This window comes from Ambystoma mexicanum, chromosome 6p, assembly GCF_040938575.1.
Source record: "Ambystoma mexicanum isolate Mex_15411 chromosome 6p, UKY_AmexF1_1, whole genome shotgun sequence".
NCBI lineage: Eukaryota > Metazoa > Chordata > Amphibia > Caudata > Ambystomatidae > Ambystoma > Ambystoma mexicanum.
In genome coordinates, this window is record NC_090935.1 from 511,700,651 (window position 1) to 511,726,184 (window position 25,534).

The window sequence follows — 25,534 nt, forward strand, 5'->3', positions numbered from 1 at the left end:
TTTTGAGATGGTAGTAATGAGTCCAGTCCTGTGCCACCAAGTAATATTCATTTGTGAGTAATCTCAGGCAACACTGTAAATTCACCACACTTTAGCAGGGCACAGAGATCATCAGCCGGAGATGATTGCAGCACAATCCTCATTAATGATCGCCATCGTGGTAAACGTGGTCGGCAGGTCAGGGCGAGGGTTTGTGCAAAGACAGAAACAAATTAGACATCATGTGGGTGCATTGTCAATTATGGGTCACCATCACGTATGTCTGCTTGGTGGGAAATGCACCAGTATGTGGGTTTGTTTTGGCACCTGGAATTCACTAGTGACCACCCATGGCACAGCAAACATCCACAGAATTAAATGTTAGCGGACTCGCTTGTGTAACCAGGCATCGCATTACACCACTGTGGCAATGATGACGAATGCATGCCCTAGTATATTCAAGTGATTGCAAACTACTATTTGCAATATGTCAGGTTCATGTCATTACTACAATTTTGTTTCAGTTGCTTCCAAAGTCTAGTCGTAAATGTGTAAAGAGACTGGTATGCGTACCAGGTGATACCTACATAATTGGAATGTGCAGACTCCGTTACGAAATGAAGCTCATCAAAAGGTATAAAATATGTGCAACTCATTTCCAGCAACTCTTATTAAAAGTGGTTCCGTGAGCTTCCATTTGCAAGCAGAAGATGGCATTTAAAATCATTATCTTTAGTTTAAGGACAAGGTGTCTGTCAAAATGTGCAAGACAAGTGGCATGATTAATTAGGCAGCCGAAATGGAGTGCGGAACAAACGGATGCGATGTTCATAAATCTTCCTTCCGCAAAGGCGTGTCCTGTTCATGCATCAACAGCTTTCCCTGCACGATCATCAGCAAGTGCTACTGCGCATGCGCTTGGCTTGCACAGAGCCTGCTGCGTTAAACCACTGCAGACACGAAACGGGCGCAAAGTGTACTTTATTTCTAATGTTACCTTTGTGATTGGCTTCCCTCATAGTCCCAGGCCATGGGATGTTCGTGCGATTTACAGTGGTAATGAGGTGCGCAGGAAAAAAACAAATAATGAGGTCTTATGGTGATGGAAAACGTGATCCTTCCGCGGCCTCTACTTTTATATGACTGTGCCACCTATAAAGGGAAGGTCTGCGCTCTAACAGGAGCTTCTCCTCGTCGTGAAAACACACACGTTTCTACTCTTTGGCACAAGTCTACACCTGCCAACTGTCTAATACATGGTGCTGTCACAAGGCCGAGGGAACGCAGAACTACTGACAAGAGAATATAGAGGGTTTAAGTGTCACAAGAGGCAAACTAATCACTCCAAGTTGCAGTGATGGCTCCAAGATTATAATTTTTCTCCTCATGGGGCCTGGGGCAATCCCTTGCACTCACATCTTTTTATGAACCTCCTTAAAACCCTGACGCCTGTAAACCCCCATTTAGTACTTCCAAATGTTGACTGACCCCTACTGTCGAAAAAGCTGGTTTGTGCTAGAGATCATATACACGCCAGTTCTCCAAATCACTCAGGGACTTCCAAACTGTCCCTTTTCTAAACAGGCGTTAGTGATTAATAGGAATTGGGATGGTACCTTACACATATTTGGATTGATTTAGGCTTCGTTTAACATGTTCACTCTCACCTTTCCCTTTACTACTATTTCATCCAGTACTCTCTGCTTCTCGTGTCCGACTACCCTACTGTCCATTAGATGTTTTAACTCCTCCTATGTCTTGCCTCCACCAATTGTTATTAGTCCTCCTTCCACTACTAGTAAACCCCTTTCTCTGCTCTTATCCCTCTGCACTAGCGTTCCATTCACCAAATCACTACTCCCCTCCAAACCACTACTCCTACTACCAAATTGCTCCTCTTCCCTCTAAACCATTCCTCCTCCCACTAAACTACTCCTCCTCCCACCAAACCACTACCCCTTCCAAACAGCTAAATGCCCCTACACTACTCAAACACCCTCCTTTCATTCAGTAATCTTTGCTTCTCAGTCACACCTAACACTACCATGTCTACCCACTCCCTACACATCCAAGCACATGCACATTGCAGAACCACTCCCAATCCTTAGCTAATACCTCACCTGCTCCATAAATTGGCACCAGATTCCGCTGCTCCTGCCTTAATCCTGCTCGCCTCTTTTTTACAGTCTACCTCTGACTTCCCCTGAATAACCAACACTTCCTGCTTTGTGTCCCTGTTTTATACCCCACTTTCTATCCCAGGATATCTTTCCCTGCCCAATCTGGCTCTGACCTACACTGGGGCTTGTGTGTATCAAAAAGTCATTCGAAGGAGGTACCCATTTTCTGCATGCAGGCTTCCTGCATACCAAAGATGGTGGCCCTGGAAGGCCAATGTTTATTTTCTGAGACTGGGTTCCAGGGGGTCTCCCAGGAAGTCCATTTTGGGAGGGTGTGCTCATCTCGTCTTTGTTTCCCTGGTGGTCTAGAGTCCTTTGGGTGGTTATATGAGCTCCTCTCCATTGTTTGGGTGTTCCACTACATTGCCATATATGGATGTTGCATTTCTTTTCCTGTCACAGCTTATTGGTGCAAGTTGTCAGTGCTGTAGCATTTCTCCTGGGCGATGTTCTCACTCCCTGCAGCTGAACACAATTCCACTTGAATGTACTTTCTCCTCCTCTGTCCTGATGGTTTTTCTCTCCTTATTGCACAAGTGTGATGTTTTTGAAAGAGATAAGAGGAGACAGTCTAGAAACTTGCAGAGGCATGGTATGAGTTATCAGTGGGTCTGCCCACAAACATCTTGGAATAATGGGGTAAGGAATTGGGACACTCAATGCTGCCACGAGCCACCTCAGGGGTAGGATTGGCTCCGGATTTCTGCCTGGTTGGCTGTAGGGGAGGCATGGTATCACAAGTTTGACACTGATACAATGTGTACTATTTGTAATACATTTATTGAAATGGTTGAGGTTGGAGAAACTCCTATTTTGCCCTATAACTAAGATGGAAGTAATCTCGACCATTAAAATAACGCAGTCCTAGTGGAGTCTGTCAAATCAAAATTGCCTATGCTAACAAAAATCTAATGCCTGCTCCATCCCTTGTACCAAAAAGTGTAAAAAGGAAAAATCAGTGTTCAAATGAATAAATCTGTTTTAATCAGCTCTAGTCCCCACCCCCACGTTAGACCTCACGGAGTAAGGCTTCCCCTGTAGGCAGGATGACATACTGTGGCATGGCTTCCAACACAATAAACAGTTCCAAAAAGTGGATTGAGGCCCATCTGGCCTTCCACGTTAAAGTCTCTTTCTTGACTTCCAAAATAATGTTTCAACCAAAACGTTCACAAAAGTCCCCCTCTGTCGGGCTCAGACCTCTTATGATAAAAGTTCAACAGAAACTTGCAAGGGGGGGCTCCCTTCCCCAAGCCTATTTCACTTTGAATCTCTCTCGGTCATGCTCGGACCGGTATCGGATGTCAAAGATGTTCGAATGTGCATGGCTTTCTTTACAGACCACTGCAGGATCAGTGTGACTCAAAGTTTACTGTTCAACTTTCACTTTCCCCTTCTCTAGCAGTTAAACTTTTTGATTTCACTTTTGCCGTTCATTCGCTTTTTCTCAATTTCGTCAAGGACAGTTTTACTCTACACTAGGGCATCCAGATTGAGACACAGTAAGCTCTGGGGTTGATCCATGTAATCAACCCTAGCACCTCCGCACCCCTTCCTGACGGATCCACTCCGAACACCTGAGGGAGGACTAAGGGCTTAGGATTTCACAAGACAAAATTATTAAAGAAGTTGGCACTAGCACAAGGAATCAAGAATGGTTTTTGACAATATTACAATTATCAGGATATGTATATGATGACTTAGAGATTGGAACTAAGGACAGGGCAAGGCAAGGTATACTATGATTTTCTATGGTTCCTATTGATACTCACAGTCCACTTTTAGTTTGGTTTTTGGACAGTCAGCTGTTCTGGTCATCACACGGGTCTGGTCTAACACAGGACAGCCAAACAAAATCAGCGGGACAGAGTCAGCTGGGCAGGGACCAGATGCCAAGGGATAGTTCTCTGGACTGCCAATTCTGGTTACTGGATAAAATAGGGCAGCAGGATAGCAGCAGAATGCAGTGAGTGACAGCAAGCCAGGTTAATTCAGGATGCCTCCCAAAACACCACAGCGATTCCCTTGGTTATGGGTATTATTTTAGAATTGGGGCCTAGCTGAAGCAAGATCAGCAATTGCTTGGCCTTGTGGTTGGGATCTGGAGTTTAGATGGATAAATGCAAGATAAAGAAAGGAACAGACAGGAACAGAACACCGGCATAGTAATCAGGAGTCACTGTGTTTTCAGTGTGTTGTCAGGGGATCTTATTTATAAATGCCAGATGACATCATCACAGTATGTAACAGGGGCAGGCTTTACTACACACGCCCCTAACAATAGGATTGGGCAAGGGTAGAAATCTCTGCCTTTTTCTCTGCTGGTTGGATTTCTAAGGGAATGATGTCAGGTTAATGAGGTGAGGTTAACAATGTCCAGAAACTCCCACATTTACTTTACTGAAAATCTGATTTTGCCAAAAACATGCAGTTATACACTTGCAATTTCTTAGCAAAGTATACCCATAGGTTGCATATGATGTGCAGCACAGATTAGTCCAAACCTCCAGTCTGTGCGACCTTGTTTCGCCTTTCTGCCACATTTTGGTAATTTTACAGCTTAAAGATTAGGCTAAACTAAATTTCCACAATTTTATACACAAATGCAAATTTTCCCCAGGGATGAATGTACAAACACTTATATTTGCCACATTAATAATTTCCGTGGAATTGGTCATATTTCATAATTTCTGTTCCCCTTGTGGCAATGAGTTCTACCAATTTTTAAAAGATGGCCCCCAAAATTAGATTTAACACTGCCAACTTTTAAATGTATGCTAATTCTTGATCCAGAAATAAGAGTCTTTAAAGTTTCTCTGTAAAACAGTCTGACACCAAAAGGCAGTCCCTTGGTTACTTGATCCTGTTTTTTTGCTTCCTTCAACTGCAAGCAGCTGTCAATTCCTTCCAGGCAAGGGGATTCCAGTCTTAATTGAAGGTTTTATTGCCCTTTCACACTTGACAGGTGAGTGTCCCAGGACTGCTATTGTCCCAGCCTGGAGGACAGACGAATGTCTGATGAGCATGAGAACTCTCATTGTCCTAGCCCATTCTAAGTTTTTCATGCTGGCACTTTGAACCTACGTGCCCTGGATTTAGGGTGTATCTACCTTCCTAGGAGGAGTTTCATAGCTGGCAAATGGAATAACAGGTATTTCTGAGAGCTTGCAACTCCAGCCTATGTGTTTTAATCTGTTTAATTTCTTACTTTGGGTCTTGATTTAAATCAACCTATGACAGAAGATATCCTATGTGTGTATTGTCACCACTAACATAACTCCTTTACATTGCTAAGTAAGCAGGCTTCCATTAACAATTGAGTTTTAAACAGGTCCATTTTTTCTCTTCCGTCAGCACAGCCCATTTTTCCACGTGTCAAAAACCGCTATAATTTCATTCTTTAATTCGGTTTGCAGCTCCTCAGATTGCCACTGTCTTGGCAGCTGTAGTCATTTTCCGTGCAGCAGGACTCTTATTTAAAGTATAGATACATTCTCCTTGACCTGGCTCAGAGAGTAAAAAGTCTCTTTGAACTGCTGCGCCTGGATACATTTTGTCAAGAAATAAATGCGTCTTTCCCATTTGAGTGACAATGAAGTTGCTTTCGATTTCTCTGAGAGTTGGTTTAACTGGGCCTTTTTACTCACAGTGGTTTCAGAATGAAAGATGAAATTGGCATCAAAACAGCATTTTGAAAGGGTGAAAACGGTTTCATTTTTAAGGGGATTTTTGCTTTTGCAGCAATGGCAGGCTTTCCTTTTCACATGATTCCATATATGTTTCAGGAAACACTGGCATATTTTTCAGTGTGTCCCCTTGTTCCATTTTGCCCGAAGTGTTTGAGGCAAGATGGTGCAGAAATGTTTGTTGTTGCTGACAAAAGCAGTTTTGAGGTCCTTGTGCGCACAGGAGCCAGCGCAGTCAGGTTCCAATCGACCTGGGGATCCTGAAATGGAAGACCTCGACCCAGAGACTAATGAGTCCCACTAGTCTAAGGAGGACCTGCATTTTGTGCCATCCCATATTGTGCAGCAACCTTGCGGAGCAGCAATACCCAATACTCTGGGACCTCAAGCCATTGTGCAGTGCACAGTCTTCTGAATTCATAATCTCACTGAAACTTTGTGGGCATTGTGCTGGATCTCCAGAGGCACGATTCAAGTCCAAAAACTCTACTCACCAGAGTGCTGGACCTTGCAAACGACAAGAATCAGATTGGCAATATTCTGTCTTCTTCTGTGCTCCTGAACAGGCGCTAAATCCTCAGAGCTGCATTCAGCCACAAAGACACCTTTGCCTAAAGCTTTATGTGTTGATCTATGCTGAAAAATCCCATCCAGGGTCCTATCTTCTGTCCTCCTGACAAGGAATGCAGTGCCAGTGTTTTTGGCTGCAGATCCTGAAGTCCTTCCTTTGGCATCTTCTTCCGAGTAGTCCATGTGAAGAACAGCTTGTTTAGAGCCTTCCATATGATTCCTGCTGCACAAATCCTTCCAGAGTCTTATCTAAAATCTTCTTGCTAAAGGATTTCCATGGCTGTGTTATTGGCTACAGCTCTTGAAGTCTTCATGCTGGAACGCTTCTTCACTGATAAGCTACTGTGCTGGCATGGGTATTGACTTACCCTAAGCCTGAGTGATTCTTGTCTATCCTTGAGCTGCAGCTGTGCTGGGGAGGCCACCCATCCAGTTCACTCAGGCCCACTGCTCGAATCCTCCTAGGGTGTCTTCTGTGAAGACCCTAGACCCTGAACTAACTTTTACAGTGAACTGCTTACTTGTTTGCCCAGTCTTCCTCAGAAACTCTGACTTTACCTGCAACTGAGCTGCATCTCACCCTGCCTACTGCTGGCTCTTAGACCACTTGGGTCCATCTTCTGCAAGGGCTGTATAATTTAACTGGTCTTCCTTTTAAAGTAAAACAAGTGTTGAAAAGTGTACTAACTTTTAACAGATTTAGTTGGTAACTTTAAACTTTCAGAGTGAATAGTTACAAGAAGTTATTACTGCTGAAAAGTGTATATAGGATGTACTTACCTTGAATAATCTGTGTGCCTTCTTAAATAAGTAATCTGTAAGTCTTACTTTCCTTAGAAATTGTCTCGCCATTCTAACTGAAATTAGAATTAAGGTTAAGTTACTCACCCGTGAATTGGGTTTGCCTCTTACCAAAAGTAATGCTATTAGTTTCACTTTATTATTCCTGTTAGGATAATTGTAGGATTGTCCCCAATTGGGTCTTGCTTCCCCTGACTTGCTGTTAGCCTGTACAGAATAAGATTGCGTAGGTTATACTTATCTTTTAGGTTGCTGGTAGCTCCTTACAAAAGTATAGAGGTTTCACTTACCTTGACTTAGCTGTGTGCCAATCGAAAATAAGTTACTTGCTTGTTTTAGTCAGTGTGTCACTGAGCTGAAAAGTAGCTGTAATGCTATATTGCACAAAAGGGTTTACTTACCTTGAGGATAACTGAGTTATCCCAAAATAAGTTATAGGTTCATACTGTTCCTACAATACGTGTGTCACTATTCACAAAAGTACATTGTCCAGTTGACTTACTATATGATTTCTTGATGAGCATTACGGTACAACTGTCAGGGTCTACCACCCTTGAACTACTGTATGTAATATAAAGTCATTTTTGTTGCAACTTCCCTAGAACTCCTGTTAGGTGTTCCAAATAAGGTTATATGCTTTGGCCTGTGTGTCTTCAAGCATAGTGGTGTGTGTATTTTAAGAAAAAGTGTTTATGACTGACTAGTACATACGCCAAGGCCTAACATGGCCTATATGTGTATTTACAATAAACCTTTTTTTAAATAATCCTGGTTGTCAGTGTTTCTATTGTATCCTTGGTGTACTACATGTTCAATGTACTTTCCTACAGCCCTCTCTCCCTCCTATTATAAGCCTGACTTCTCTTCTACGCTACCATTGACTCCGGTGGAACAGCCTTACACTAAGAGTGGAGTCTTGTACTGTCTCAGTTGAACAGTTTTACTAAGCCCTTAGTTGTACTACAGAAAAACTGTTCTAACAGGCCCCTTTACAACAGTGATATTGTGCTTCCTAGTGGGGTAGGGTTACATTTAACAATTGCCTTATTGCATACTAGGATATAGGATATCGCTTTTTTCAGGTCTCAATAATTGTTTATCAGACATGTTCAATGCATTGTTCCCGCTTCAGTGATTAGGTAAGTGCTATCAAAATGTGATTATCACTAGGTGCACAGTACATGTTGTACAGAGTAAATGATATTACCCAGGACAGTAGGGTGCATTGACAGTAGGGTGCATGGACAGCCGCTGCAGGTGCCAGATATTTTTGTGGGCCCCAGAAATTTCTCTTTGATGACTGACATTGATGGACTTGCTGAAGATCAGCCTCATTATCACCTTTCATTAATTCCATCCCCACCGTATGCCTTAGCCATGCACGCTAGGGTCATCGAATGGCTTCATGTGTGCTCCCTGCAGCTACATGCCATTGACAAGATTTTTCACAAGTTCTGAGCCGTGCTCCTTTTCCTACTCCATGGTGTTGTCACTTCTTGCACTTCCACCTCATCGCCGAGAGCATGGCCAGGTTTAATTTTTTTTATTTTATGTTGCATTTATAAGGGTTCCATGTCTTAAAATCGCAGCAAAAATGGCTGTGAATACAAAATATTGCAGCAAAAATTCCGGAGTTTTTTGCACCACAATCCTGTAAAGGATGTGGGGGACACCCCACAAACCCCAGACCTATTATACCATTTAAGGAGAGCAGGGGACACCCCCCGCAACCCTTGCTCCCCTTAAATGGTATAATGGGGTACACCTTTACCGGGTCAAACCACTGCATTTTTGGCGCAATTTTATTACCCGATACCTTTGTAAGGCACTTATACATCAAGTAAATTGTGTTTCAAAGTGCCCACAGTGTAACAGGGAGGGAACATGGGAAAGAAAGGCAATATAACATAAAAGATAGATGCGGACCTACAAGGCCCTGTGAGCATTCAGAACTGCTAGGGAGTAAGCAGCTGTTAAGTGGCTTGGTGAGAGTGGTGTGCTAGCAACAATTAATTAAGTGGAGGCCTGTGGTGGCATAGACCAGTGGGTGCCAAGGCAAGTGTGGGGAGTGGGCCGTGGCTGAAGGCTATTGGGTCTTGGAGCCCTGACCTCTCTCCAACCCAGTAGTGTCATTTAGTGGCAAGGCTCATCCAAAAGGACACCCATCAATGGCACATGGGTCTGTGCTAAAAATCAGAAACAAAGCATGCAAGTGTCATGGAATGGATAGTTTTAAAGCGTTTGATCACCTTTGGCATATTAGAGCTGTTTGTGGGCACATGGAGGAAAAACCAGGCCAAAAGAAGGGATGGTGGTTTGATATAGAATGCAGGCAGGTTAAGCAAGATCTGTTCAATGAATTAAAGGTTTACAAGGAAAGGGACATTGGCTCTATATCTGAATACATAAATACAAATAAGGACCTTATTGCTAGTAAGAAAACAGACTTTTGCTTGGCATTATGGGAATCTCTTAGTAGAGCATCTACGGAGAAAAACACAAGGACGCATCTAAGGAGTTTGTGGCTTATAATATTACTGGCCAGGCATATGGTCTGACCACTTACGGGCACTGTATTCTTCGCTTGATGGGTAGGAACTAAAACAGGGTGGTCCAAAATTGGATAGATTGCTCTTATCCTAAACACGATGGCAGTGTGATAATACAACCACAGAGTTCTCCTATAGGGAGCTTTGGGAAGATCTGGGGTCCTAACATTACATCAAGGCAGCAGGACCTGATTATCTTCCCGTAGACCTATTGAAAAATGAGCCATTCTTTTGGGTGTCTTTTCTGTCCAAATATTTTAATCAACTTAATATTGCACATATTGTGCCACATAGCTGGAGAGAGTCTATCATTAGTCCTATTTTCAAGAAGGGAGACCGTGATCTGCCACTCGATTTCGCTTTTGGACCTCCTGTCTAAGAGCTACGCCCAGAGCTTGATTAATGAAGCACAGGCTGAGTTTCGGACAGAAGTATCAACTGTGGACCAAGTTTTTCATTTTTTCCTGATCATACAAACATCTGAGCTTGGTCTACAGTCACTGACCTCACTGTGGAAACTCACCGTCTGTAGGATCTGGGCTAAGATCATGCTGGAAGTAAATTGTGGGGCAAATCTTCTGAATCACACTGCAGAACATGCACTGAGGGTTACCCGGAGTGTCTAATCCCGTGGGCTGGTAAAAACATTGATGTCCCATTTTTGGCCACTGGTCTGAGTGATGTCCCCACCTCCATGACTGATTATCATTTAGCAGAAATTGAGGATAAGACGCAAGTCTATGACCTCACTCAGACTACGGACCAATTTGCACTACGTCCTAGATATGTACAATACACTCATCAGGGTACACCTGGGAACAGTCCTTGTAGCTATTGGATTGGTACACTGTGTGCTATATCTAAGGTTTGATATTTTACTGGTGCTGTCCTCTACTGGGGCATGGACAGGAATACCCCTTGAATTTAGAATCTGCAGTCTCTGTGGCAACTCAATTGAGACTGCTTGACACGTCCTGACTCAGTGTCCTAGACTTCAACCTATGTATGACGGGGCTGGGCGCCATACTGCAATATAGGCTCTGACCAATTCTGGAGTCATTTGTACGGGGAATATGCTTTTGTCCTTACCACAAGGGCCTATTGCATTTGAGAAACAGTTACACTCAGATTATGTGATTAGGCTTGTCTTTTGTGTTTTTCTATGATGGCAATAATGCTTGTCCCTTTTAAGATTTGTGTAACTCTTTTTATATATCAGAATTGAATGTATGTTACCATGTTTCTACGTTTTATGATTTTAAATGTAGTGTGAAAGGTTAAATTAACCATAAACACTTAAAAAAACAACAACATCTGTAACAATAAAAAGACAGACCATATACCTGGCTTTTATAGATCTGCATATAGTCTTCGACACAGGTTTTTAAACAGGTGATGCTAAATGTACTTTGACATCTCATTTAACTGTTATTTTCTGTATATTCATGCAGACTTACGTTTCTTTTATCTGAAATGTGTACTGGATGCTTTGTACGCGTGTTGCTGTAATAAAGCGGATTGACTGATTTCTGTACCCCACACATGATCAAGTACTTCTGATGCCAACAGAATATGGAGGATACACGTGTAATGGGAAGGGTTACCATGGGCTGCATTGGAACGAAAATAGTGTATCCCATACAGTTTGAGACCACTTCCAGTGGCAATACAAAAGAAAAACATTCTAGTTTGAAACAGGGAAATAGGCTGGAAAGTGCGGCAGCTTCCCCAGAGTGGTGAAGAGGGCCTGGCCCTTTACTTGCGGTGCTTAGATTGTGTTGGAGTTTGGGGAGCATTCTGCTTTGCATGATGTGGTCGCTTCCATTTCATTGCAGGCCCATCACATCCTAGCATTGGCTTATCACCAAAGCTGAACGCCTTGCATGACATGATCCACTCTTGTTAGAAGAGGTTCTATCATGCAAACGCCTTACTTTTTTCAGTTTGAAGTGCTGGCTATACTACAGCAGGGGGTACCATGCTGGTTGCCGATTCACATGCCTCAGGGACCTGCAGTGCCATTTTATTGCTGGCACAGGTTTATTATTGTCACTTTTTGCACATTGTTCAATTTATATTTAGATGCTGGAGGTATATCCTCCACTTTAACACCAAAAGGTTGTTGGCTTTAACATGGGCCAAATTATTGCCCACAATAAATCTGCCAACAACCCAATGGAGTTCTGTAGACATGCATCGGCACGGCTGCTGCCTAGTTTATGTTCTTTGGTCCTTTGTTGAACTGTTGTATCATATTGAAGCAAGTATTTTGTTTCCTCTTCCTCAGCCTCCAAACCCTCAGGAGTGTATGGTCAATACACTGTTCTTCCTTTGTCTCTATTTTTCTCACTTTCAGTATCGCAACCTTTAAAAGGCACTCGTCAACTAATTCATTTAGGGTATATTTACATGAATATTCATTGAGTTCGAAATATTGTCAAATTTGTAATTAAAACAACTACTTTTTTACTAATTAATCCAAGCACCTTTTTAACGTTTTTGGAGATCCCGAAAAGCTGTTATTGGATGGTAAAATATTCTAAACAAATTCCAAACTTGTTTCCTAACCAATACCAAAGACTATTAATTTTTATTAAAGTTGAGGTTCCTTGGTTATAAGTGTGATTTTATATGTGTCGCAAATGTTTGGATGACACTTTTCCCCCATAACAGTATTACTTAGGTATGTGACATAAAGGTTGAAATATGGACCAATCACACTTATTTTAAATGTGTAATATTTATAAAACCTTCATTCATCTAATTTAAAATTGGGTCGTTATTTTCCTCTCCAAATATATCCTATTTCCCTTTTTTGAACTCATTTTTACTTTCGACGCAAGGCATAGACATTTTATTTGTTGAGTTTTAAAATAAAGGCTTAACTAGCTTTTTAAGAAATTATATGCACAACCTTTTCATTGCAAAAGAAGTCAAATAAAATCTTAAAGAACTTACTAAAATGTATTGCAACTCTTTTTGTCGTTTTCTTTCAGAACATTTCCTGTGACATGAAGGCATAGAAATCATGAGCCATTTGGTTAACCACTGAATGCCCTAAACCACTACTACAAAAAAGAACATCCCATCTCTAGGGGACAGATTACATAAAGTGCACTGAGTGGTGTAAAATAGTATATGTGTGTTAAACTGATCTTGTGGGGGTGTGGCCAAGATGGAGGTTTGAGCAGCTGCATTTCTCTGCCTTCCAGCTCCTGGCTGTCCAGTTCCCCTTGTTGGGAAACATTTCACTCACCCCTGTTCTACTGATGGCGGTTTCCTCTGATGTTCCTTGAACTTATTTGGTCCCCCTCAATGGACATCCGAGGTAGTAGCAAAAGAGGGAGACGAAGTGGCTTGTGCTGCATTACAACAGTCAACCAAGAATGCTCTGGCTCTAAATATTTCGGCTGGCAGCCTGACACCTAGGCTAGTGGGCATCCACTCTCCATCATAGTTTGTCCTGAGCCTTTGTGAAGCTAAAGTCACACACAAGTGGATCCAGAGGTGGGGGGGGAGGTGGGCATTAACCACTTTATCTGTGTGCCAAACTTGGAACACTCACACATGGCTTCCATCACATGTGAGGGCCTACGTGTGTGGTAAACGGCAGGCAGCTGTGTGGGAGGAAAGCATGCTGGGCAAGTGCTCTACAGCCCTGGGGGTGTATCGAAGGGCGTCACTGATGACTCCAGTCTTGGATACCTATAAACTGTCCCTGTTCTGTTGCACTTCTAGGGGAGCAGGGGAAGTGTGTTCTGTCGAGAAGCATCACAGCATAGATGTGCACCTCTTGGCATCCAGGAAGGTGTAGACCACCAGTGGACCATACATCCAGACAGTACTAAAGGCCACTTCTATATGCCAGGACACCTCGATCAATACACCATAACAACATGGGCAACCTTTTTGAGAAGTGAGAGTTTTAATCGGGACAGGGTTTTCCTCCAAGAGATTAATCTTGTATGGTCAGGTCTGGCTATGGTTTTGAGACTACATGGTGCTCTTTCATTTTCATGCGTGTATCCTTTCTGGGTAGAAGTCCCTACTCGACTACAAGTACATGTTTTCCCCCTGTAGATCGGGCACTGAATCATGCCAAGATCAGATGTATACTAGCCTGTGGTCTTCATTCATATATGTACCTAATGGAAGGCAAAAATCATACTTTATGGAGGAATAGGAAGATTCCACTGCAGGAGATTTGGTCGAATGCAAAACAATTACATTTTTGACTGAATTGGGCTGAAAAATATGTGACAGGTGGGTAAGGATAATAATGAAGGTGGAGAGCGAGAAGGAGGGAGTGGATGGTGCATATATTGACGGCACCGTGAGTTATAATAAATACATAAATAAAACAATGGTTTTGCATTAAACCAAATCTATACGATCAAATCACAAAAAACCCTTTCTGGAAGGCCTCATGCACAGAGGATATTATGGTAAATTAACTTAAGTTAGTTGCAACCCTCCTCTTGACTCCTTATACAGGAGGAACATACTTTGTGGGTGTGGAATACCGTACACTAAATTGAAGATAAAAGGTCTGATACTCGTGATTGATGTGTGATGCTGGGACATTTACTAGTATTCCCACATTCCCAAATCCAATTTGAAGATAGATGTGATGCTTGTATCAGAGGATGCCTTGGTAGGTTTGAACCCATCCTGATCATGTCCCCACCTTCTTTAATGGTCGAACTGGATAGTCCTGGGTGGCAACATACATTCCAGAAGACTTTTATTATGAGGACACATATTCACAGAAAGGGGATTGAAGAGATAATCACTATGTTCTTCAATATTAATGTAGCATCAAATCCTTCTCTCCTGCTTGTTTTGGATATGATGAAGGTGGCGGTTTGGGTAAATTAATAGAGCTCTCATAGCCACTTTAAAGCTGAGGGGGCTCAGAGTGCACAAAAGTAAACTTTACTGGCTGTACTCTAATCCCAACAAAAAAATACAGAACTGAGCTCTATCCTAGGAAAGCTAGCCTCTGTTGGAGCCAAGCCGAATTCCAATCCCAGTAAGAAGTGGAGAGCATGCAGGGTAAACGACTTGGTTTTGAAAATTATCACATAGTGGCACTCTTCTGGCTTTGAGATAGCACCGCAAGTGCTACCTCAAAGCTTTAGCTTAGGAAACCAAGTGTTCCGATGTATTTGGGCAGGTATTTAAGTGGTAGAAGCTGTCCGAGTTGGGATGGTTCTACTGTGTACTCTAAATGTCTGAGCATTGTGAAGTGATTGATTAGGGCATTTATCTATATAGGGTATTGCCCCTGACCTTGTCAGAGGACATAAAATGCAACCTGGATCACCTAATCCTGGCTGAAAAATGTCCCACCGGCTATCACACAGGTTCATAATCAACAAAAGGGAGATGGGGCTATCACTCAGTTCATAAAGGAGTCCCATATTAGGCATTTGTGCTTTCAGAACAAATAGGCCTTACTAATGTCAATACCAAGTTGTACACCACAATGTTGGTGAACAAATGGACCCTGTCGTCCGGGCCACCTAGGTCAAGATCAGGCAGGACTTGCAACTTAAAAGAGTGTCTTTGACAAAATATGCTGCCTCTTCCATCTCATTTTAAAAACAAATCCTATAGCTTACATCAACGCTGCCCTTCCTTTGCTTGATGCAGAGGTGTTTAGCCAAGTTGATTAGGGCCTCCTTGTTGAGGAAATCTATGGAAAAATGATCTTAATCCACTAGCAAGTATCCAGTGTGAAGGTTGGATTAGATGGGACCCTCTCTGACTTACCCTTGCAGAGGTATGACATGGGGAGATCTGTTTTCCTCACTCCCATTGATGCAGATTATGGAACCTTATGATGTGTAAAACAGGGGGACAAGAGGACATCCAGGGTATCAAATATAATGAGTTATGAGGAGCCACATAAACGTTGCCTCTTTGCTTTAGACTTAATCCTTTCAGTTGCAGTCCCCACAGCTTCTTTCAGAGCAAATGTACTGTGGGGTGAATTCAAAGGGCCAAAACAGATGTCCCTTTCACATGAACAGCAGGACTTTAAACACTGAAACAAAAACGCTTTGCCTTTGTTTTTTCATGATGTCAAATTGAAGTACCATGTGGAAAAGGGGCCTACCCGTCATTACCAACGGAAAATTAGCATTTTAATTCACAAAAAAAAGAGCAATCAAAGATCCCTGTCACAATGAAAACAGGATTTTTAAACAGTGACACAAAAACAGCTTGCATAGGTGTTTGCAAACAAAAGCAGTCTAAATGAGAAAATGTATCACTGCTCACAGAAGCATGTCAGGGAAAAGACATGATGTACAGGTTGACAAAAAGCAAAGTATATTGTGTTTCACATACAAAGCACAAGTGACATTTGGAAAGCCACTTTGTTTTCTTGGAAATATTTCAAACGAAGACCAACCCTTCTGCTGGCTGTGGGACACGTTGCAAAGAAACCCAGCAGTCTTTATTTTACATACCCCAGCTGATTAACAACTGCAATAAAGTGTCCTGCTAAAGGTGCCAAAATTCATTGTTCTCCAGACCTGCTTGCTATGAAGGCATTGACTGCAGGAGAAGTTCCCGTTGGCTGGAGCATGACTAATATGTGTGAAAATGGGGGCAGCAACTTCAAAGAGCAAACTTTTAACACAAAGAGACAGATAAAAAAAACTGAGTACAGTCTGACCCAGTGAAAACAAATGGCTGTAAGGCTGGAGAGTGGCCATTTGTCCCACATTAAGATTCAAAATTAATTTAAAAGGACTAATACCATTTAGGCGTTTTCTCTACAACTATAAGCCGTACTGATTTCATTTATGTACAATTTTTTTAGTTAATTCCCAGTCGATTTAGGAGGTATAAAATCCATCCACATGCGAGTCAGGTAACTGTAATGGCCAGTTAAAATGGGTTTCTGGCTGATCTGCTCGTGTTCCAAAAGTGAGAGTTGGTGAGCAGGTGGAGAATAAAATTAGGGATATGGGTAATAACTTACATATTCATAATATGTCATGCTTTTTATGGAAACTGCAGAAAGGTGCCACATGGGCGTGCTACATGGTAAAGATCTGGTGGTCGGCTTATCTAATTCCCCATTATTAGCTGATAAGAAAATATGTATATTATGGCAGTTGCTAGTACAATTACAAAGTTGTGATGCATAACTAGTTTAGGCCAAACATTTGAAAGGAGAACAAATGGCGATTACAAATAAGAATTTCCATGTGTTGCTCCAGACCCCTAAAATAATCCTGACTTGGAGGCTGGGTTTAGGAGGAGAGAGAAGGGTAATTCTCCAATCCTAGTTGCAGGAATTATTGCAGGGTACTTCCCCAAATATTATAAAAGTGGTGGTGCCATCGCTGCCATATAAGGGGGACTGCACTAGGACAGGGGGACACAGACAAGAGACCATCAGGAAGGCTACTGAAACTTATCATCTGACAGCTGTAAGGAAACACCAGAGGAGATTGCTGAGAGTGCATCTGGGTGGAGATGTCTCAAAGCTGACTGGGTCTTATGGTGGAGAGCGGGAGGCTATCTTTGAGAGTGGCATGACCAGATCCCTGCCCTATCTTTCCAGAGTGGCCTGAGAAGCAGCTGGCTTTCTATGTAAGTAGAACTAATCACTGGGAGACCAAAAGGTGGGGGAGCCTGCTTGCCTTGAATCCTTTCCTTTTATAGTGGGTGTAGGGGCAGAACTGTGTAGACCCTTAGCTTATTTAATTAAAATATTATTGTTATTAATTCCTCATTGGCAGAACACTATGGGTTGAATTGTGATAACATTTGAAATTAACTAAGTAAACTTGCCAGTGTGTGCTGAAAACTATAGCCTATAATTTAATTGGGTAATCCTTTTTGTCCTGCTGACCCGACTTCTTTAAGGAAGAGGGTTGTCTTTGTTCTTCAATCAACCCAATCTTTTTTTCCCAGCTTCCCCAACGCAGGCCTTTCAGTAGAGGGGGTCTGAAATCCAAATTTCACCAAATCATTCCAATGTTTCTGTCTGACTTCCCCAACACAGACCATAGCAGGTGGAGTGTGAAAAACAAACTGCAAAAGCACCATGTGTTTATTTTAACCCAAAAGTGTGGGAGAAATCATAATTGTCATATTTGTATTTGTACCAATCTTGAAATCCTACTGCTAGCCTTTAAGCCTGCAGGAAAATCTAAATTGTGCAACACTACATAATTATTGCTTACACTATTGATCAGTGTAATTATTTCTTGAAGTGAAATTTGCAGAACGTGAAGAATTGTGATTGTGGTCTTTTCAACCCACTTTTGTGATTTATGCATGCTAAAAGAAGTTGATTATGTTGATTGTGTTTGACATTTTCGTGCTAATTTCTATTACTTTTATGTAGATAAATGCCAATATATTTCCCATACACCAGCCTGGTTCTTGGCTCATTATTAGCTCAGGCATAGGGATGCAAGGGGCATGATATGCATCTGAGGAAGGGCTGAAGAAAGGAATATGTTAAATGGTTTGTTGCGTGACACCTTGAGTAGGGAGGAAAGGAACTCCCCATGTTGATGGTAGTCGCCCAATAAAACGTTACACTGCATGAGATCAAAGCTCGCTCAAAGCTCAATTTCAGCAAACATCTGAGATTTTAAACCTAGCCGTTATGGGTGACACCACCTAGTCAAGAGGCTTGGGCTCAACCGTCACGGTTGGAATGGTTTTAACAACCCCTGATATGCATGGGCCTGATCATGAATATGAACATTCTGCCTTAAACCTTTGTACATTTTTGAGGCACTCCAACCCCCACCACCTATGACGGGATCTGAATGTATAGGGAAGCACAAGTCCTTTTCACGTTATATTTGGTAGGGCAATAGGAATCACATGCACAAAAGAATTGCTGAAACAAAGGTATAAGGGGTGGGTTATGCAGTCCTAATAACTTTGGATACTACCAAGCTTTACAGCTCCAGATCCTAAAGGAATCGATGCCAGTGGAGTCTCAGAAGACAAGGCTGTTTAAGGGGCTTGAAGTCCCTGGCTCTCAACTTCTGGAAGCAAGTCTGGATCTCGCATGCAAATAGGTTCCATTCCTTGTATCTCAACAAAATCTCTAGTGAGACGATTGACGCATGGAAAGAAACTGATTAAGTGAATTGGGGGATGGCCTCTTTCCCTCATTGCCTACTCCAATGTTTGGTAACTAACATCTTCCAGGGTGTTGAGGATAGGACATTGTATAAATGGAAAGCAGGTGACTACACTTAATAGGGGAACCCGTTTTGGGAGAAGAATTAGAAGCTACTGCAGTGAAAAATCAATTATGTTATTGGGATGTATAATGTGCACCACTACCATTCAGATGCCCTGGCTAATTTAAAAGAGGGTTGGTGGGGTTAGCGGGGAGAGAGGTTAACTATAAGAGAGCTTTAATGTTGCATTAAAGCCAGTGAACTGGAAGTACTCAGACCTATACTTATTGGTCACTTTCAAGGTGTAGTGTCATAAACCTAGAGGACTTTGTGTCCACAACATAGCTTCATGGTGCTAGAATGCATTGGTTCAGGGTCGGTGTGGACTATAGATGTAGGGTGTTCCGATGTCTGATATCTCTTCCCGGGGGGTGATCAATGGTCTGGTGTGGTTTGCTTAAGCCTTCGCTAGTATGCATAATGCATGCTGAAACTTGAGCATGGTAAAGTAGTGAGCATTTGAGATCCCAACCAGCAGGTTGTGTGGAGTGACACCTGTCATATCTGAAAATGACAGAAAGTGGCATCTTCAATTTAAGTACTGCATGGTGTGGTGTATGGGGAGAACAGGAAAAGTGGCAGTAGCATTGTTAGGGAGAATTCTCACCCAAGTGCTAAATTCCCTCTACCTTCGAGCCCTCGAGCTCCTTTGCCACATTTTGGGACTTTGAACTTTTCATTTTCAATGTATTTTCTGTGTTTGTTTCCTTGGATATGGAGTTTTTAGACAAACTCCATAGGCATCATCTTTTTCTTGTGTGTCACGCAGCACCTTCAGTGCAGTGGCACAGGGATGTCTTTCAGACTTCCCAAGGTTTAAATACCTTCTCTGGGACGGACTACTGTCCCCCAGTGGATGTAAAGTTAAGTTGACTTTGTTAGTCTTTTTAAATTCATTAACCCAGCACACACTATCTTCCTATAGAGTGCTGGAGGGGTTTCCCAGCATCTCCTATGTCTAAACACCTATGTAACAGTCAAATGTGACCGTTTACTCTTGAAATGGCTGGTGGCAGTGGTCTTAGAACAAACTACCATGATTTTTCCAGACCGCGAACACTGGTAGTTCAAAATCGGGTCAGCCATGTTTTCCAATATGGCACCCAAGACCCCTCTGTAAAAACAGACTTTGGTCATCTTTCTTTGCTGTTTCTTTTAGGAAAGGTCCTTCTAGTGTTTGTCTCTGCGCAACAATCCAGGTTTGGTCCCTTTGTTCGATGGCCTTTGGTGGGCTTCAATGCTGAAGCCCTCCTCTGGCATCTGAGTGCCTGGGGTGGACAGGATGCGAGGGAGGTGCCCGAAACTACATGTGCTTAGTCTCTGAGGAGACCTGGATGCACTCTGGCGTGATTGGCTGGCTGACTGTTCGGCAAAGACAGCCACCCTGCTGGGTAAGTGGCAGCTAGGCTGGAACAAATGGGAGAAAACTGTTTAAAAGCAGGTCTCTTGGACTTTGAAAGCTGAGTCAATCACTGGAACGAAAGAACCAAATACGAGCTGAAGGAATATGACTGCTGCAACTCCTGGACCGTTCGTTTGCCCGGTGAAGCCCTGCTGCAGGTCCGAATTGCCTGAAACTCCCTCGACACAGAAGCCCTTCAAGGACAACTTCTTCCCTTGAGCTGGTGGGAACAACCAACTCGCAAGCCACCTGGACACCATTTCCATACTGGTCAAATTTTCTTCAGAGTGCTGTTGAAAACCGGATAGCCAGTGAGAAGGATACCAGTTTGTGGACTTTAAGGCACTCGCACCTTAAAACCGACATTTAGCCAAGGTTGTGGCTTCTTCTATGGGCAGTGCAGGAACCTCCCGACGTCGTCCTTCTTGTCCCCACGACTGAAGCTCAGGAACAGCGAGATCTGCAGGAACTGCCAGGATCAACTGCCACAGCTGCAGCTTTTCTTCATCCATAAAGTACTGTGCAAACGCGGTGTGGAAATCCTTACTGTCACGTTGAAAGTTTGGGAAACTTTCCCAACTTTGAGTCTTGTTTGCTCCTAATCTGACATATAAATCTTTTTCTGGCAAACTACTTCTAAGAACATTGGCAAAGACTTAAACGTTTACTACCAGAACTGTGCTATCCTGACCAAGACACTGAACCATTGACTTTGGCCCAGTATTATTGAATTGAATTGCCTTTTGTGGTGAACTGAAACTATTTGCCCTGCCTCTGAAAGTAATTGCATTTTGATTCTTATAACCTTTGTCTTTCTACCCCTTTTGAAAGTTACTGAAGGGCCATTTTGCTCCCACTTCAGGGGAGCCTAACTTGTTCAGAAACATATTGGCTGTGTACTGAAGTGTATTATAGTGTGATATTGAGCTGCTTCTTGCTAGTGGAATGTTTTCTAACAAATGTGTAAATGCATGTATGTTCTTTTACCATGAAACCTTGAGTTAGTGTTTGTTTGAACTACTGTGATTGCAAGTCCTTTGTGTAACATCTTGTACTGCTCACATCCCCTTGAGATAAATCTGGCTGCTCACCCACTGCTACCATATAACTGTACAGTACAGGCTTGTACCAAAGGTGAGATTGTGCTTACACCTGTAGTCTTAATTGTGTGTAGTGTTCCAAAAGGGTACCGCATGTAATTCTGCCTAACAAGCATCCTTGCAACATTAGGAAAAATCAGGCTTTTGTTATGTTGATTTATACCATGCACCGCCACCACCCAGGGGCAGTTTCCAAGAGCTCACGTGGCTCTGCAGAAAAAGAGGGTGGGGTGTGTTAGTGAGAATAGGATAGGTTCATAACCAGTAGAAACAGGCGTCTGTGTGTGTTGTTTTGCGTGTGAGTTGCTTTACCGGCCCGGCTTGTTGTAACTGTAAGGGTAAGACTCAGTGCCTTTGTTGTGTACTAGTGTTTACGTTGGGTGTGTGGATCATGTGTGGTAGTATAGTCGTGCACACTGGTTTGTTGTATCTATAAGCGGGAAGTCCATTGTCGTGGCTGTTTGTTGTGTGTATGAAGAAGGTACGTTGGGGGTGTGTTTCAGTGCATTTGTGTTTGGTGTGGCTGGTGTTTTATGGTTGTATGCACTGGCATGTTCCATCTGAGGGTAGGTCCAATGCTGGTGATGTTTTTGTTGAGTGCTATAGTTAGTTAAGCTTGGTGTGTTTATGTGTAGTTTGTCTAGCCTGTCGCCGCGTGTAGTAGTTTGAATTTGTTGGAGGAGCAGGTGGATTACATAATAGTTTGGTTACTCCTTTGGCCCACCACAAGCACTTGGCAGGCCTGTGTCTCGTCCATAGCAAGAATAAGAACAGCGGAGAGGGGCGCAGGTATTTCAGTTGGAGACTCCGCATGGGCTCTGGTTTGGAGACGAACAGCCTCAGTCAGTGATCAGGCGCTAGACATAGAGTGCAATTTATTGTGTAGGTTGGGTTGCCCTCCAACTTTGCTGCATAGATTATGCCCCAAGAGGTCCGGAGAGTACTGGAGCACATGCAGAGAACAGGGCTCCTATCCCCCTATTTGATTTGCATGTTCCTTGTTGGAGTCCTCGGATATATGGTTCTGTGTGCAATTCCCTGCGCCAATATCACCCATTTATAAACAGGAAAGATGTGCTTCTGTGATGGTCTGCTCAAATAGTCCTGAACAGACAGGACTGTATTGCAAAACATGATGGTGAATTGTACCATTTACCATGCACAATTGGACATGTACGTTATTGTTTATATGAATGTGTCAGCAATGTCGGCAAGCAACTACCGAATTTGAGAAAAAAAAAACTCGCATGACATCTCGGGCAATACTAGCATTTAATATACAGTGCGCAATAGTTCCCTGCATAGCCTTCCTGAACTGCAGAAAAGGAACACAGAAAGGACACCTAGCACACCAATATTATATTATAGCTATGTTAAACTACAGTTCCCCGTGCAGTTTACCTAATTCAGCATCTGGACTTAAATATTGCCTTGGCTCGAGCCACAGTCAGCAGAGCCTTCGTAGGAATACGCTTATAGAAACGTGATTTACGGCAAGTTACACTGGATCTGACAGGCTGTACAAGCTCAATTTAAACTGTTGCTTCCCTTGGAGTAAGAACGGTAAAGGACTCCTATAAATTACATAATGCGCAGCAGTTATTCCTGTGCTCACGTCGACTCGCAGTTAGCTTTTTGTCTCAGCGCGTGAAAGCTTGAATGTAATGAGAGATTCGTCGTAAATGAGCAGGCATTTGGAGTTGGTGAGCCGAGACCCGCGCCTTCATTTAACGGGTCTCTTCAGGGAGAAGTAGTGCACTTGTGCGGCCGCGGAAGGGTTAGTCACAGGTTATTTTCGAAGCGGAGGCCCAGCGAAAGCAGCAGCAACACTCCCATTAGAGCATGAAATGTTTGCATTCTAATGCTTCATGGTCCATTTAGCTACGACAGCAAAGCCATTTACAAGATAATTGAGTTTGCAGCTGAGAAAAATCCGACGCTTCCTAAACAATCTTTGTGTATTGACTATGTCAGCGTTGAGCTTAAATTGAACGACAATTCTAAAGGGGGGGAAACCCGGTATTTTTACAAGTCTAATAGCGAGAATACAATGCGCATTCCTCTTAACGTGAAAGCAACATTACCTCCTAGTCCTTACCTTCATTGAGGCGAGCCCTCCTCCAGCTGCATTGCACTGCTCGTAAGCCCTTCTCATGATGCTGGAGCTCACATGAAAGGCCTCGTCTCCCAGAAGGCCTTTTTTTAAAACATTTTTTAGCTATGCCCCATCTACAAGCCAAAACGATTGCATTGGAGGAGTGTGAGGAGTGACACACAGTTTGTGGGTGCTGTTTGGTTATTAACACCCCCATTGACATGCCCATGCCAATCACAATGGCCATTCACACCCACTACCTGCCCCTACACACCTAACATTCATCCTCCTTGGAATCTCTTTGAGCTTGCTCTATCAAGCTGTAACTTAAAACGTTGTGCTATATAGACCTACATTTTTTTTATTTCAAATAAGTCTTAAGAGTTAATAGAGTAAGTGCAGTTACAAATGCTTTACTGGTGTAATACAATTGCGTAACCAAGTGCTCGTTGTAGTGAAGTCCTGTTAAACATCGCAAAAGCCAACAGATTGTGCCTGGCAGTGCCTGGTAAATGACTATTCCATGCCTACACAAAAGAGAACATTGTTGGCTTGGCCAATGCTTGGTTTATGTCTATTCTAGCGGGCGGACATCCAGCAGGCTGTTCAAGGCTCACCTTATAGCTCCTCTCTTTAAAATCAGTTGCTGATAGCAGATGAGCAAGTCAATTGTATGGCCTTTTGAACAGGTGGGGGAAAAGATGTACATGAGTGAGAGAAAAAGGCAACATAGTTCGATGGAGCCTCTTTCAAGGGGGTGGTCAAAGTGAAAGTTAAAGTCATCCACCAAATTGTGCTGTGCAGCTTGACAGGGCATATATGCTAGCAAGGCTTCAGGTTGTTTAATCTTGTTCAACGTGGGTGGGGAAGGGCCGTAAATGAGGACACAAATTGCATTTACATTGGATGATGGCATAAGCTTAGGTACCAGTATTTCACAGCATGTAAGATCAATACACTATGTGCAGAAATGTGTCTGCACGATGGCTACTACCCCTCCTCCCCCACCTGTTAAAAACAAACAGCAGAAAGATTCCCCAAATTGAGATTACGAGTGAGAAAGAGTAGGGGAACCTTCACCAGCATCAAACAGGCCCTGACCGACAGTGGCTATAGGGAAAGTATGGGGACTGGCAACCTAATTGTCTGGCGTGCCAAGATAGTCTGGAGCAAGGAATGCCAGATGATGTAATTTGAGGCTGGTTTATGAGCGGTGGCTCATCTAGGGATCAAGAGATGCGGCTGCTAAGGCCTTACCCATTCTGCAGTCCTGTATGCAAGGAGGCAGGCTGAAAAAAGGGCCTGACAGGGGCCACAATTGGCAGAAATATAGAAGCAACTGAGTGGCTGTGAAGCAAGGGCACAATGACGGTTGGTAAGGGCAACAACCAAAGGGGCCTGGCAGAACAGAGGACTGGCAGTGCAGTGCAGTTTAGGGATCATGTATAGGAGAGGAGCTAGAACCACAAAGTGGCGAAATGTTTTGGATTTAATAGAAAGTTATTAATTATACAAGAGGGCATCTGCAGAGTGGTTTACACTAACTATGACATGTTTGGATAAATATGTTTGCTCAGGAAAAACATGGAGATACAAAAACTGAATGGATAATTAAATTTCCCATAGAAAACACTATAAACATATGAACAAAGGAAAGATGTCAAGCTGAAGGCTTCTGGGTTTATAATACCAGATCAGCTCAATGTCTCCTGTGCAAGTCTAAAGACTTAACAAAGAGAGCTGCATGCACATTCCAGAGAGCAGGGGTCACCAGGTGGAAATAGCTCTTCAGAGATGCTGGCCAGCTCCTATGCTTCAGCCCTGATCATCCTGCCTTTTTGCGCCACCTGTTCCATAACCTCATGGAGCCAAATGCATTAGAAAAGTGTACTTTCCTGACTTCTGGCCATAGGTTTTAAGTGATTAATATATGTGTACATGC

The 25,534-nt window shown here is 42.9% G+C and overlaps 1 long non-coding RNA gene across 1 annotated transcript in view; it reads right to left on the bottom strand.

The window, feature by feature from the left end:
* LOC138510942 (uncharacterized) overlaps positions 1 to 25,534 on the bottom strand; it is a 1,428,892-nt gene that overhangs the window by 449,082 nt on the left and 954,276 nt on the right. The window lies entirely within an intron of this gene.